Source organism: Mus caroli, unplaced genomic scaffold (assembly GCF_978045245.1).
Source record: "Mus caroli unplaced genomic scaffold, Mus_caroli_1 scaffold_9, whole genome shotgun sequence".
Taxonomy (NCBI): domain Eukaryota; kingdom Metazoa; phylum Chordata; class Mammalia; order Rodentia; family Muridae; genus Mus; species Mus caroli.
In genome coordinates this window covers 87,717,148-87,727,500 of record NW_028227264.1, presented here as the reverse complement: position 1 = coordinate 87,727,500, position 10,353 = coordinate 87,717,148, and the positions used below count along the sequence as shown (strand labels likewise).

At 43.0% G+C, this 10,353-nt stretch overlaps 1 pseudogene; it reads left to right on the top strand.

The window, feature by feature from the left end:
* The first annotated feature begins 7,666 nt into the window (after positions 1–7,666).
* On the top strand, positions 7,667–10,033 carry LOC110304074 (WD repeat-containing protein 75 pseudogene; annotated as a pseudogene).
* The last annotated feature ends 320 nt before the right edge of the window (positions 10,034–10,353 follow it).

The following is a 10,353-nucleotide window of genomic DNA, read 5'->3' as shown; positions in this document are numbered from 1 at the left end:
GGCTACCAAAGTTATTTACAAGTAAGGAACGAAATAGATGTAATTTGAACAAGCTCCTTAGGAGTCAATGGAGCTTTCTTGTTTTTTTTCACTGAGTGACCATGCCATTCAACCACCAAGGGGCAAAGTCCACGTCTCCAACTCTCCACATGGGACCTGCGATATCTTTGACCAACAGAGTGATGGAGGTGTTCACTGAATGAGTTCCTTAGTTACCATGACAGTTAACACATGACTGGGTGCTCGGTAACCTCTCTGCCTTTCCTCTACTTCTCCCCCTTCCTCAGCATAATGGCCTTCTTCTTGGTCTGTGACCTGATTTCCCTCACGCTGGGTTCTAGCCTTGTATCTTCAGTTGGGACTGACCTTCCTCTTTCCGCACAGATGAAAGTCTTGAAGCCCAGCTCTTAGATGATGATGCAGATCTCTTAGATGAGTTTTCAGATGGCTCTGTTCTCCAGGCTACCATATCCAAGTGTGCTGGGTGTGTTCTGCACACATCCAATATGATCTGCGCTACCCAGAACACACACTGCACCTTCCAGGCTTGGACTGAGCATGACCTAACCCACAGTCACAAATAACTAGTTTGTTTTCCACGTGCCTACAAGACAATTCTTTATTTTGTCCCCTGGAAAAAAAAATGCTGCCTCTGGGTCAATCTTGCAGAGCCAAAACTGCAGGATCTCCATGACTCAGAGCAACAACGGGATGCTGAGAGGAGACTCAGTGAGGGTCCAGTATTGATAGTGTAGAAGAAGTCAGAGGCCTTAAACCAGACCTATGACTCATTGCAATGAACACTTGTAATTAAAGAAGTGTGGACAAAAGGGTGCACTGGGGGACACACTGTCACACACTGCAGCTCCCGTAATGAGATTTTATTATTTTTTTTTTTCTTTTTCCTTTGGGGAAGGTTGCAAGGGTGGAGGAGGGTGAATATGGAGGGAGAAGGGGATGAGTGGGATTGGGTTACATGATGTGAAATTCACAAAGAATCAATAAGTTTTTTAAAAATGTTGCTTTTATAACTCCTATTACATGCCAGGCAGTGATTAAAGACTACAGATGCAAGCAGAAGAAAAATGCAAATTTGGAGCAAATAGACATATAATATGAAAATATGATGTGGAATTTCCTCTATTTTATCCATTTTCCTCTTTGCATTAGAGTTGATTAAGTGCCTTATTTTTTTTAAAGATTTATTTATTTATTATATGTAAGTACACTGTAGCTCTTCAGACACACCAGAAGAGGGCATCTGATCCCATTACAGATGGTTGTGAGTCACCATGTGGTTGCTGGGATTTGAACTCAGGACCTCTAGAAGAGCTGTCAGTGTTCTTAACCACTGAGCCATCTCTCCAGCCCCAAGTGCGTTATTTTTTAGCATTTTTTTTTTTTAGACAGGGTTTCCCTATGTAGTTCTGGCTGTCCTGAAGCCCACTATGTAGCCTAGGCTGGCCTTGAACTCACAAAGATCCTCTTGCCTCTGCCTGTCCAGTGCTGGAATCAAAGGTATGTGCTACCATGCCCAGCTCTACTGCTTATTCTTATTTTTTCATTATATATATATATTTTTAAATAACATACACACATATGTTTATATATGTATATATATATATTTGGATATTTTCTTTATTTACATTTCAAATGTTTTCCCCTTTCCAGGTCTCCACTTCAAAAATGCCCCATGCCATTCCCCCTCCCCTTGCCTCTATAAGGGTGCTCCCCCACCCACCCACCTTCCCGCCCTGGTGTTTCCCTACACTGGAGCATCAAACCCCCTCAGACCCAAGGGCTGATCCTTGGACTGATGTCCAACAAGGCCATCCTCTGCCATATATGTGGCTGGAGCCATGGGTCCCTTCACGTGTACTCTTTGGTTGGTGGTCTAGCCCCCTGGAGCTCCCCCCATGGTGATGCAAACCCCTTTAGCTCCTTCAGTCCTTTCTCTAACTTCTCCACTGGGGACCCCACACTTAGTCCAATGGTTGGCTGCAAGCATCCGCCTCTGTATTTGTCAGGCTCTGGCAGAACCTCTCAGGAGACAGCCATATCAGGCTCCAAGTCAGCAAGTACTTCCCAGCATCCACAATAGTGTCCAGGTTTGGTGACTGTATATGGGATGGATCTCCAGGTGGGGCAGTCTCTGGTGCACCACACTTTGTCTCCATATTTCCTCCTGTGCGTATTTTGTTCCTTCTTCTAAGAAGCACTGAAGCATCCACCTTGGGTATTCTGAACTTTGGGGCTAATATCCACTTATCAGTGAGTGCATACCATGTGTGTTCTTTTGTGATTGGGTTACCTCACTCAGGATGATATTTTTAAGTTCTATCCATTTGCCTGCGAATTTCCTGAAGTCATTGTTTTTAAATGTCGTGTAAATGTACCACAGTTTCTGTATCCATTCCTCTGTTGAGGGACATCTAGGCTGTTTCTAGCTTTTGGCTCTTATAAATAAATATGACTGCTATGAACATAGTGGAGCATGTGTCTTTATTACATGTTAGAGCATCTTCTGGGTATATGCCCAAGGGTATAGCTGGGTCCTCAGGTAGTACTATGTCCAATTTTCTGAGGAACCGTCAGACTGATTTCCAGAGTGGTTGTACCAGCTTGTAATTATACTGCTTATTCTTAGGGCAGAGATCATTAACACTAGACTTTGTGTCTATTTGGGGTTTAGACAGTGGTTAATTGATAGGATCTGATGTACTCAGGTAACAAGGTGTAATGGCTATTCCTGGTTGTCAACTTGACTATATCTGGAATGTACTATAATCCAGCAGTTGGAGGGCTCACCTGTGATCCAGATCTTGAGGTTGAAAGACACAAGCTTCTGACCTGGATCTTCGAATGGAGTTCTTGAGGCATAGTGGCCATGAAAAGCTTAGGTCCAGGCAAGGTAGTACACCTTTAATCCCAGGAGACTGAGGCAAGGAGATCTCTGAGTTCAAGGTCATCGTGGGACATAGCAAGTCCTAGATCCAGGCTTGGTGGTAACACCTTATAATCTGGGCCACACCTTCTGCTAGAGGCCTACATAAGGACCTTGGGAAAAGGAAGATTTTCTCTTCTTTGCCTGCTTGCACTTACTTGCCAGCACATCTGTTGGAACCTACTTCTACAGAAGACCATCTTAAACAGCTAGCATTGTGGGACTGAGCAACTACTAGATTCTTGGACTTCCCATTCATAGCTGACCATTGCTAGGTTAGTTGGACTACAGACTGTAAGTCATCACATTAAATTCCCTCAAATAGACATCCCATTAGTTCTGTGACTCTAAAGAACCCTGACTAAGACACAGGGTAACCATTTGCTGATTCTTTTTTAGGATTTACCTTTTTTAAAAAAACTGTGTTTGTATGTATGAGGTCATGTATGTGTGGGTACATGGGGTGATCTGAAGAGGGCATCGGATAGCACACAGCAGTATTTATAGATGGTTATAAGCTCCCCGACATGTGTGCTTGGGAACCAAATGCTGGTCTCTTCCTGGAAGAGCAGTAAGTGCTCTCAACTTCTGGGCTATCTCTTCAGTCTCCACGTATTGACTGCTTATCTGGATCACTGATAACACATAACACTGAGTTGTAATTGTGTGTTTCCGTCATTGATGCCAGTGACTTGGTGTGTACTCGCCTGTACCGTTTCTTCATGTTTGCTTGTGGTTTTGCTTTTTTGAGACAATGTGTTGCTGTGTAATCCCGATTTGTCTCAAACTCATGATCCTTTGGCCCCAGCTTCCCAACTGCTGGCATCACAGAAGCATGCCACCACACCTGACTCTCCAGGTCCTTTCTACATGGCTTGTATCCAGACTACATTTCCCAGAAGTTAGGTTATAGCCATGTATCTAAGTTGTTGCCAATGGTTTGTGGGCCCTGGCCAATAAAACCCTTTTATTTAATATTCCACATTCTCTGTTGTCATCTGGTGGCCTCAATAGAAAGGACCCTGAAGGTCAAAGAGGAGGGCCTGTAAGAAGTACCATAGGTGCATGGGGTGATCTGAAAAGGGCATCAGATGGCACACAGCAGTAGTTATAGATGGTTATAAGCTTCCCGACATGTGTGCTTGGGAACCAAATGCTGGTCTCTTCCTGGAAGAGCAATAGGTGCCTGAGATGAGATTGAGCACATTAACGGCTGACCAAGGCTGCCTTCATTGCACACTGCTGGGAATCAGAAATAAAGTTTAGTTTTGTGTAAAAGCTACTTTTCAGTAGCAGAGGACTTGTCTAACACGCACAGGCTCCAGGCTCAAATTTCAGCAGAACACACACATACACACACACACACACACAAACAGAGGGAGGGAGGAGGGAGGGGAGAGGGAGGGAGGGAGGGAGAGAGAGAGAGAGAGAGAGAGAGAGAGAGAGTAAAAAGAAAGAAAAGCCTCATTCAGTCTCTTATTTCTCTAGTCTTCAAACTACAAGAAAATACTAACATGAATGTTGATAATACCAAAAAAACGAACTTCTCCTAAAATATAAGCAGCCTAGAGAAAATGGTTTCTTTTTTTTTTTTTTTTTTTTTTTGGTTTTTCGAGACAGGGTTTCTCTGTGTAGTCGTGGCTGTCCTGGAACTCACTCTGTAGCCCAGGCTGGCCTTGAACTCAGAAATCCGCCTGCCTCTGCCTCCCGAGTGCTGGGATTAAAGGCGTGCGCCACCACGCCCGGCGAGAAAATGGTTTCTTATAATGTGTAAAAGAGATGTGGAGGTCTCAGTCAGTGGCTGGTGCAGGACTTGAGCCCTCCACAGAAGGCGGCTGTCTGTACAAGGTGCTGGGAAACAGGGAGCTGCTGTTTAGCCTGCTGAATGCTGGGAAACAAGGAGCTGCTGTTTAGCCTGCTGAATGCTGGGAAAGGCAGGAAGGGCTGAACTTTGACTGGGGGCCTTAGAACCTCTGATTCCTCAGAACTGTTAAGAGAGAGAATCCTCTAGCATGGTGTCCAAAAACAGTGTGCACCTCGTGACCACTCCTTTAGTACAGAGGGATGAGGTACACACAGATACACACCCGACCAGTTGGCTGGGTTAAAAAGGACAGATAATTAGCATGAAAATCGGTAAGTATGAAAGTGGGAAATCACACTGGGCTGGAATGAAAACAGCAGGTCACCAACTTTCCTTAATCATGCCTTCCTTTTAAGACTTTTCTCATTTACAACCTAATAAGGATGCCAGATCCAGATGTACACCAAACATGTAACCGTCACCAAAAGAGGCTAAAAGAAGAGAGGAGTCCATTGCTCTAGAAGAAATACTGCTATATTAGGTAAAAACCCAGAGCAGGCACTGGCTCACACACACATTGGAGGTGTGTGTGTGTCTGTGTGTCTGTGTGTGTGGTGTATAAAACAAGTATGTTATACATGAAGGATAAATTTCAAATGCTCAGGGACAAAGACCTGTTTTGTTTTCCAAATGGCAGAAGACCCAGAGGTATCTCCCAATCCAAATTATCTGTGTTATGATGAAGGCAACAGACGCAAGGAGGTGAAGAGACTTCTTTAATGGTTGAAAATCAACCCTTCTAAGGGAATGGTTGGATTCAGACTTAACCTTGATCTCCTGGATTTCTGGTCCAATGCTTTCCCCGCTAACTCTTGTCTTGCCAAGGAGTTACTATTTCAGGATGCCACTGGAAAGGGCTTTATTGAGGCCTAGTTACCATAACCAAACCACGCTGTGGACATGGCTCAGGTAGATAATTCCACAAAAATAGCTAAAAATACATTAACCTTCATGTGTTCTGAACACTTGCTATGTTCTAGGCCCTAGGCTAAAAGTTTTACATGTAGAATTCATTTATCTAGCTACTTAAATCTCGTTGGTATCTACTGTCTATAGGCATCTATGGCCTAGCAATCAATTAGTGAAGACAGTAGCTTCTTCACCCTAAATGTGGAATTTGCAGCCAAACTGTTTACTGTGTCCATTTCACAGATGATAAAAATGAGACCCAGAGAATGATAATGATGCCTATCCTGTATTGCCCCATACCAACAGCATTATAAGCCCTTAATGAAGAATCTTTACTGGAAAAGGAGGCATGGGAAACTTACTGGAATTGTTATTGTTTTTGTGTTTGATTATTTACTTATTTATGGCAACTCCAGGGATTTATTGGGTAAAGCAACATGGAGAAGCTAGGGTAGATGTTATAAGTTCTTCTCCAGGTAACACACACAGCATAATGCTAACCCTTAATAGATCCTGATATAGTAGGAAAACAGTAGTGACTGAGCAAAAGAAAAAAAATAAATTTGGCTAGAGAAGGCAGAGAGCAGTGGTTCTCACCTTCCCAGTGCTGAGAAACCCCCCCTGCCCCCCCAACTTTTATTTTCCGAGACAGGGTTTCTCTGTGTAGCCCTGGCACTCCTGGAACTCACTCTGTAGACCAGGCTGGCCTCAAATTCAGATATCTGCCTGCCTCTGACTCCCAAGTGCTGAGATTAAAGGCGTGCTCCACCACTGCCTGGCAATGCTGAGACCCTTTAACATAGCTCCTCATGTTGTGGTGACCCCCAACCATAACATATTTTTACCACTACTTCATAACTGTATGTTTGCACTGTTGTGAATTGTAATGTAAATATCTGTATCTCCTGATGGTCTTAGGTGACCCCCAGATGTGTTCGACCCCCAGGTTGAGAACTGCTGGCACAGCATTAAGGGATGGAGACAGCATTCAGAACAACAGAGTTGAATTTCTGTTTAAATAAAAATGTTAGAAAGGACCGCTTTGCTTTATTTTAATACATAAATAGCAAGAATCTACAGAAACGACCACATACTGATTTGGAGAAGGACTCTTTCTGTAGTTGTGAAATTGAATTTACCAATCTGTTTAAGCCAGCCTACTGCAAGGCAGAGGCGCATACTTTGAGGCTAGAAAATAGACTTTAATGATTTCCAGTTTCTAGTGAATTCTCTATTGAAAAGAAGAATGAAAACCAGCAAAATAGTCAAATGTCTCTGTTCTCTTTTCCATATGAGCCTCTTGAGGTCTAGCAATATAAAGAAAGCAGCTTTGAGATAAAACAAAACAAAACACTGAGAAACAATTTAGAAATATTTTGAAGAAGCAAGCACCACACCCCAGAGCCCCCAGGCTCTTAGTGGAAGACAGAAAGCAGAGCAGGAATTCTCTGTCCTATCAAGACAACATAAACACTGGCTTCACATTAAGTCAACCTCTTGTCCCTGGACACTGGCTCTCAACTCCTAAAAAAGACTGTTAAATTTCCAGGGAAATAAAAATCAAATTTTATCCATATAAGCCTGTATATACATGCACTGTACTTCATTCCAAATATTTTCTCACCCAGGAGTTTGGAATAAAAATATCTGTAGTTGGTCTGTTATAACAGCGCAGATATCTTGAATGACTTCCAGTCACTTTGCTTGAAAACGCCAGTGTCTCTGTGACATTCCAATGACAGCCTGGTATTGCTGTCAATACGTTTCATTACTTGTCAAGACAACCCTTCCTAGCAATAGATTCAGATTGCCATCTTTCGGTGTTCTGTTACACTTGTGTTACAGTACCCTGGATGGCTGCCCTTGCCTTTTCTTTCCCTCTTGGCACGGTACTTATTTCTAAGCTTATATTAAAATCTGTCTTATCAGGTTCCTGCATCTGTGTGAGGATGGTAGAAGAGAGAGTCCACGTGGTTCACTGCAGTGGTAGCCGGCTGAACTTCAGGAGAGCCGTGTTCTCTGTGGATTCCAAGTATGTCTTCTGTATCTCTGGAGACTCCGTTAGGGTCTAGAGCACGGGCACAGAAGGGAGTGAACACATTCTATGTGCGCACAAACATCTGGTGTCTGGAATCCTCACCAACCCCAGCAACCACCTGCAGCTCTACTCTTGTTCCTTTGATGGCACAATGAAGCTGTGGGACTATCTTGTTGGCATTTTGATAAAGACTTTCATTGTTGGACCTAAATTCCATGCCCTCTTTATTTCTCCTCACACCAAAGATTCCATCTTCCTTACAAGCCAAGGAGCTCACCTTTGTTCTGGATTACATAAACAAAATGCATTGCCTTAGGAAATGAGGGAGAATATGTCGCTGCAATCTGTTTATTTTTTTCAAGCAGGAAAAAAAAAAACCATGCAATTATATTTTACCATCAACAAAATCCAAGAAGAATGTGAAGAACAAGTTCACAGGTGTAGCCTGCCACCCAAAGGAAGACTGCATCGAATCAGGTCACAAGGGTGGCAGTATCTGCCTTTGGAGGAATTTTCCTAATGATAAGAAGCACACATACACATGCTCACATTGGCACCACAACATGGTTATGGATTTGGCTTTTACAGTAACAGGCACCAGTCTGCTGAGTGGTGGGCCAGAGTGTGTGCTTGTGGAGTAGCGAGACGGATCAGAGAAGAACAAAGTTTCTTCTACGCTTAGGATCTTCTATTGAGCACAGCTCTGTCTCAATGGGGAGACTCATTCTGTACTTTTCACTCTGATAACAAGATAATAATTGTTCACCAGAATCTCGATGTGTCTGCAGTAATTCAAGGCCTAGTAAAGGATAGGAGGGTATCTACTGGTTTGATGGTTGACCCAAGAACCAAAGCTTTGGTTTTGAATGGAAAGCCTGGTCACCTGCAGTGACAAGCAGTTATATACTCTAAATATCATACAGCAAGAGTACATCAAGGATGAGGGTCTAACCCAAATTGAACTAACGAAGGCTGCCTTTGGCTGCTCTGGGACTTGGTTGACAACAGTTGAACAACAGCAAGAAAATGAAAATGAGCTGAAGCTGCAAATGAAACTGTGGAGCTATAGCAAGAAAAATCCAAGGGTTTGTTCTTAACACAAAGATGACCATGCCACACGTTGACCACATCACAGCTCTCTGTTCCAGTAATGCAGAAAACTATGAAAAACCCATACTGGTCACAGCTAGCAGAGATGGCCACTTCAAAGTGTGGATATTAACAGATGACTCTGATCTATACAAAAAAGCTGTTGGCTGGACTTGCGACTTTGTGGATAGTTACCACAAGTATCAAGCAACCAATTGTTGTTTCTCTGAAGATGGCTCCTTGCTAGCAGTTAGTTTTGAGAAATAGTTACGATATGGGATTCAGAAACATGGGAACTAAAATGTACATTTTGCCAATGAACTGGGAGAATAAGGCACCTTTGCTTTGGAAGACGGACCCTCTCCAAGTACCTTCTCGGCACTGCTGAGAAAGACATCCTCTGCTGTTGGGATCTGCTCAGTTGTTCAATACAGTGGAGTGCAAAATTAAATGTTAGAGTTCTGGAACCTGACCCTTACTCAGACCATGTTGCTGCAGTGGCTTGGTCTTCAGTGGGCTCAGATCTGTTTGTATTTAAACCTAGCAAGCCAAGGCTATTGTATCTTCAAAAGAATGTCTCCAGAGAGGAAGTCCAGTGGGGAGTGTTTGTTCCATGAGATGTCCCAGAATCACTCCCCTCAGAAGCTCACCAGTGGCTGAACAGATCTCAGTTTTACTTCCTAACACAGTGCTTATTAACATCACAAAATCTCCCGAAAGAGAAACTCACACCAACAAGCAGATGGCTGCTGGCAGAAGAAAGTTTGCCAACGACCCCATTTTCTTTTATATTGGGAAAAGGCAGGCAACAGCAGGATGCAAAGTTAACTGAAACTCCAGAGGCTGAACTGCTACAACTCCGCTTAGCAGAGACCATACCTGCAGTTACTAAGATTCTTCACACCCAGCTCATGTACTGACGTCAACTTCGCTCCTCGGTTCTCTGTTTGTAAACTCACTGCTGCTGTCTAAAGAGACTAAAAGTGTGGAAGAAATTCCTGATGATGTAGATATGGAGGGAAACAAAGAAAGTGATGATTCAGATGAAGAATATGATCTTACTGAAGAAGCCAAAGAAACAAATAACACGGACTTGGGAGAAGATGCTATACATCAGCTGTCAAAATCTGAAGAGAAAGAGCTGAGAAAGTTTAGAAAAGTAGGTTATAGCTGGCCAGCTGCTCTGTAGGCCATGGCTGTGGTATGACACAGAGACATGTTGTATTTAATTTTACTGTCTGTTAACACTCCAACAATTTTTAAAAGTTATTTTATTCTTACAACAAAATATTAAAAGTCTTTTGTTTTAAAAAACCTTATCTATTAAGATTCGACTGAAATAAGTGATTACTGTTATTTTTTATTGGATATTTTCTTTATTTACATTTCAAATGTAATCCCCTTTCCCAGATCTGCCCCCTGAAACCCTCTATCCCGTCCCCTCTCCCCCTGACTTTATGAAAGTATTCTCCCACCCACTCCTGCCTCACCACCCTGGCATTCCTCTAC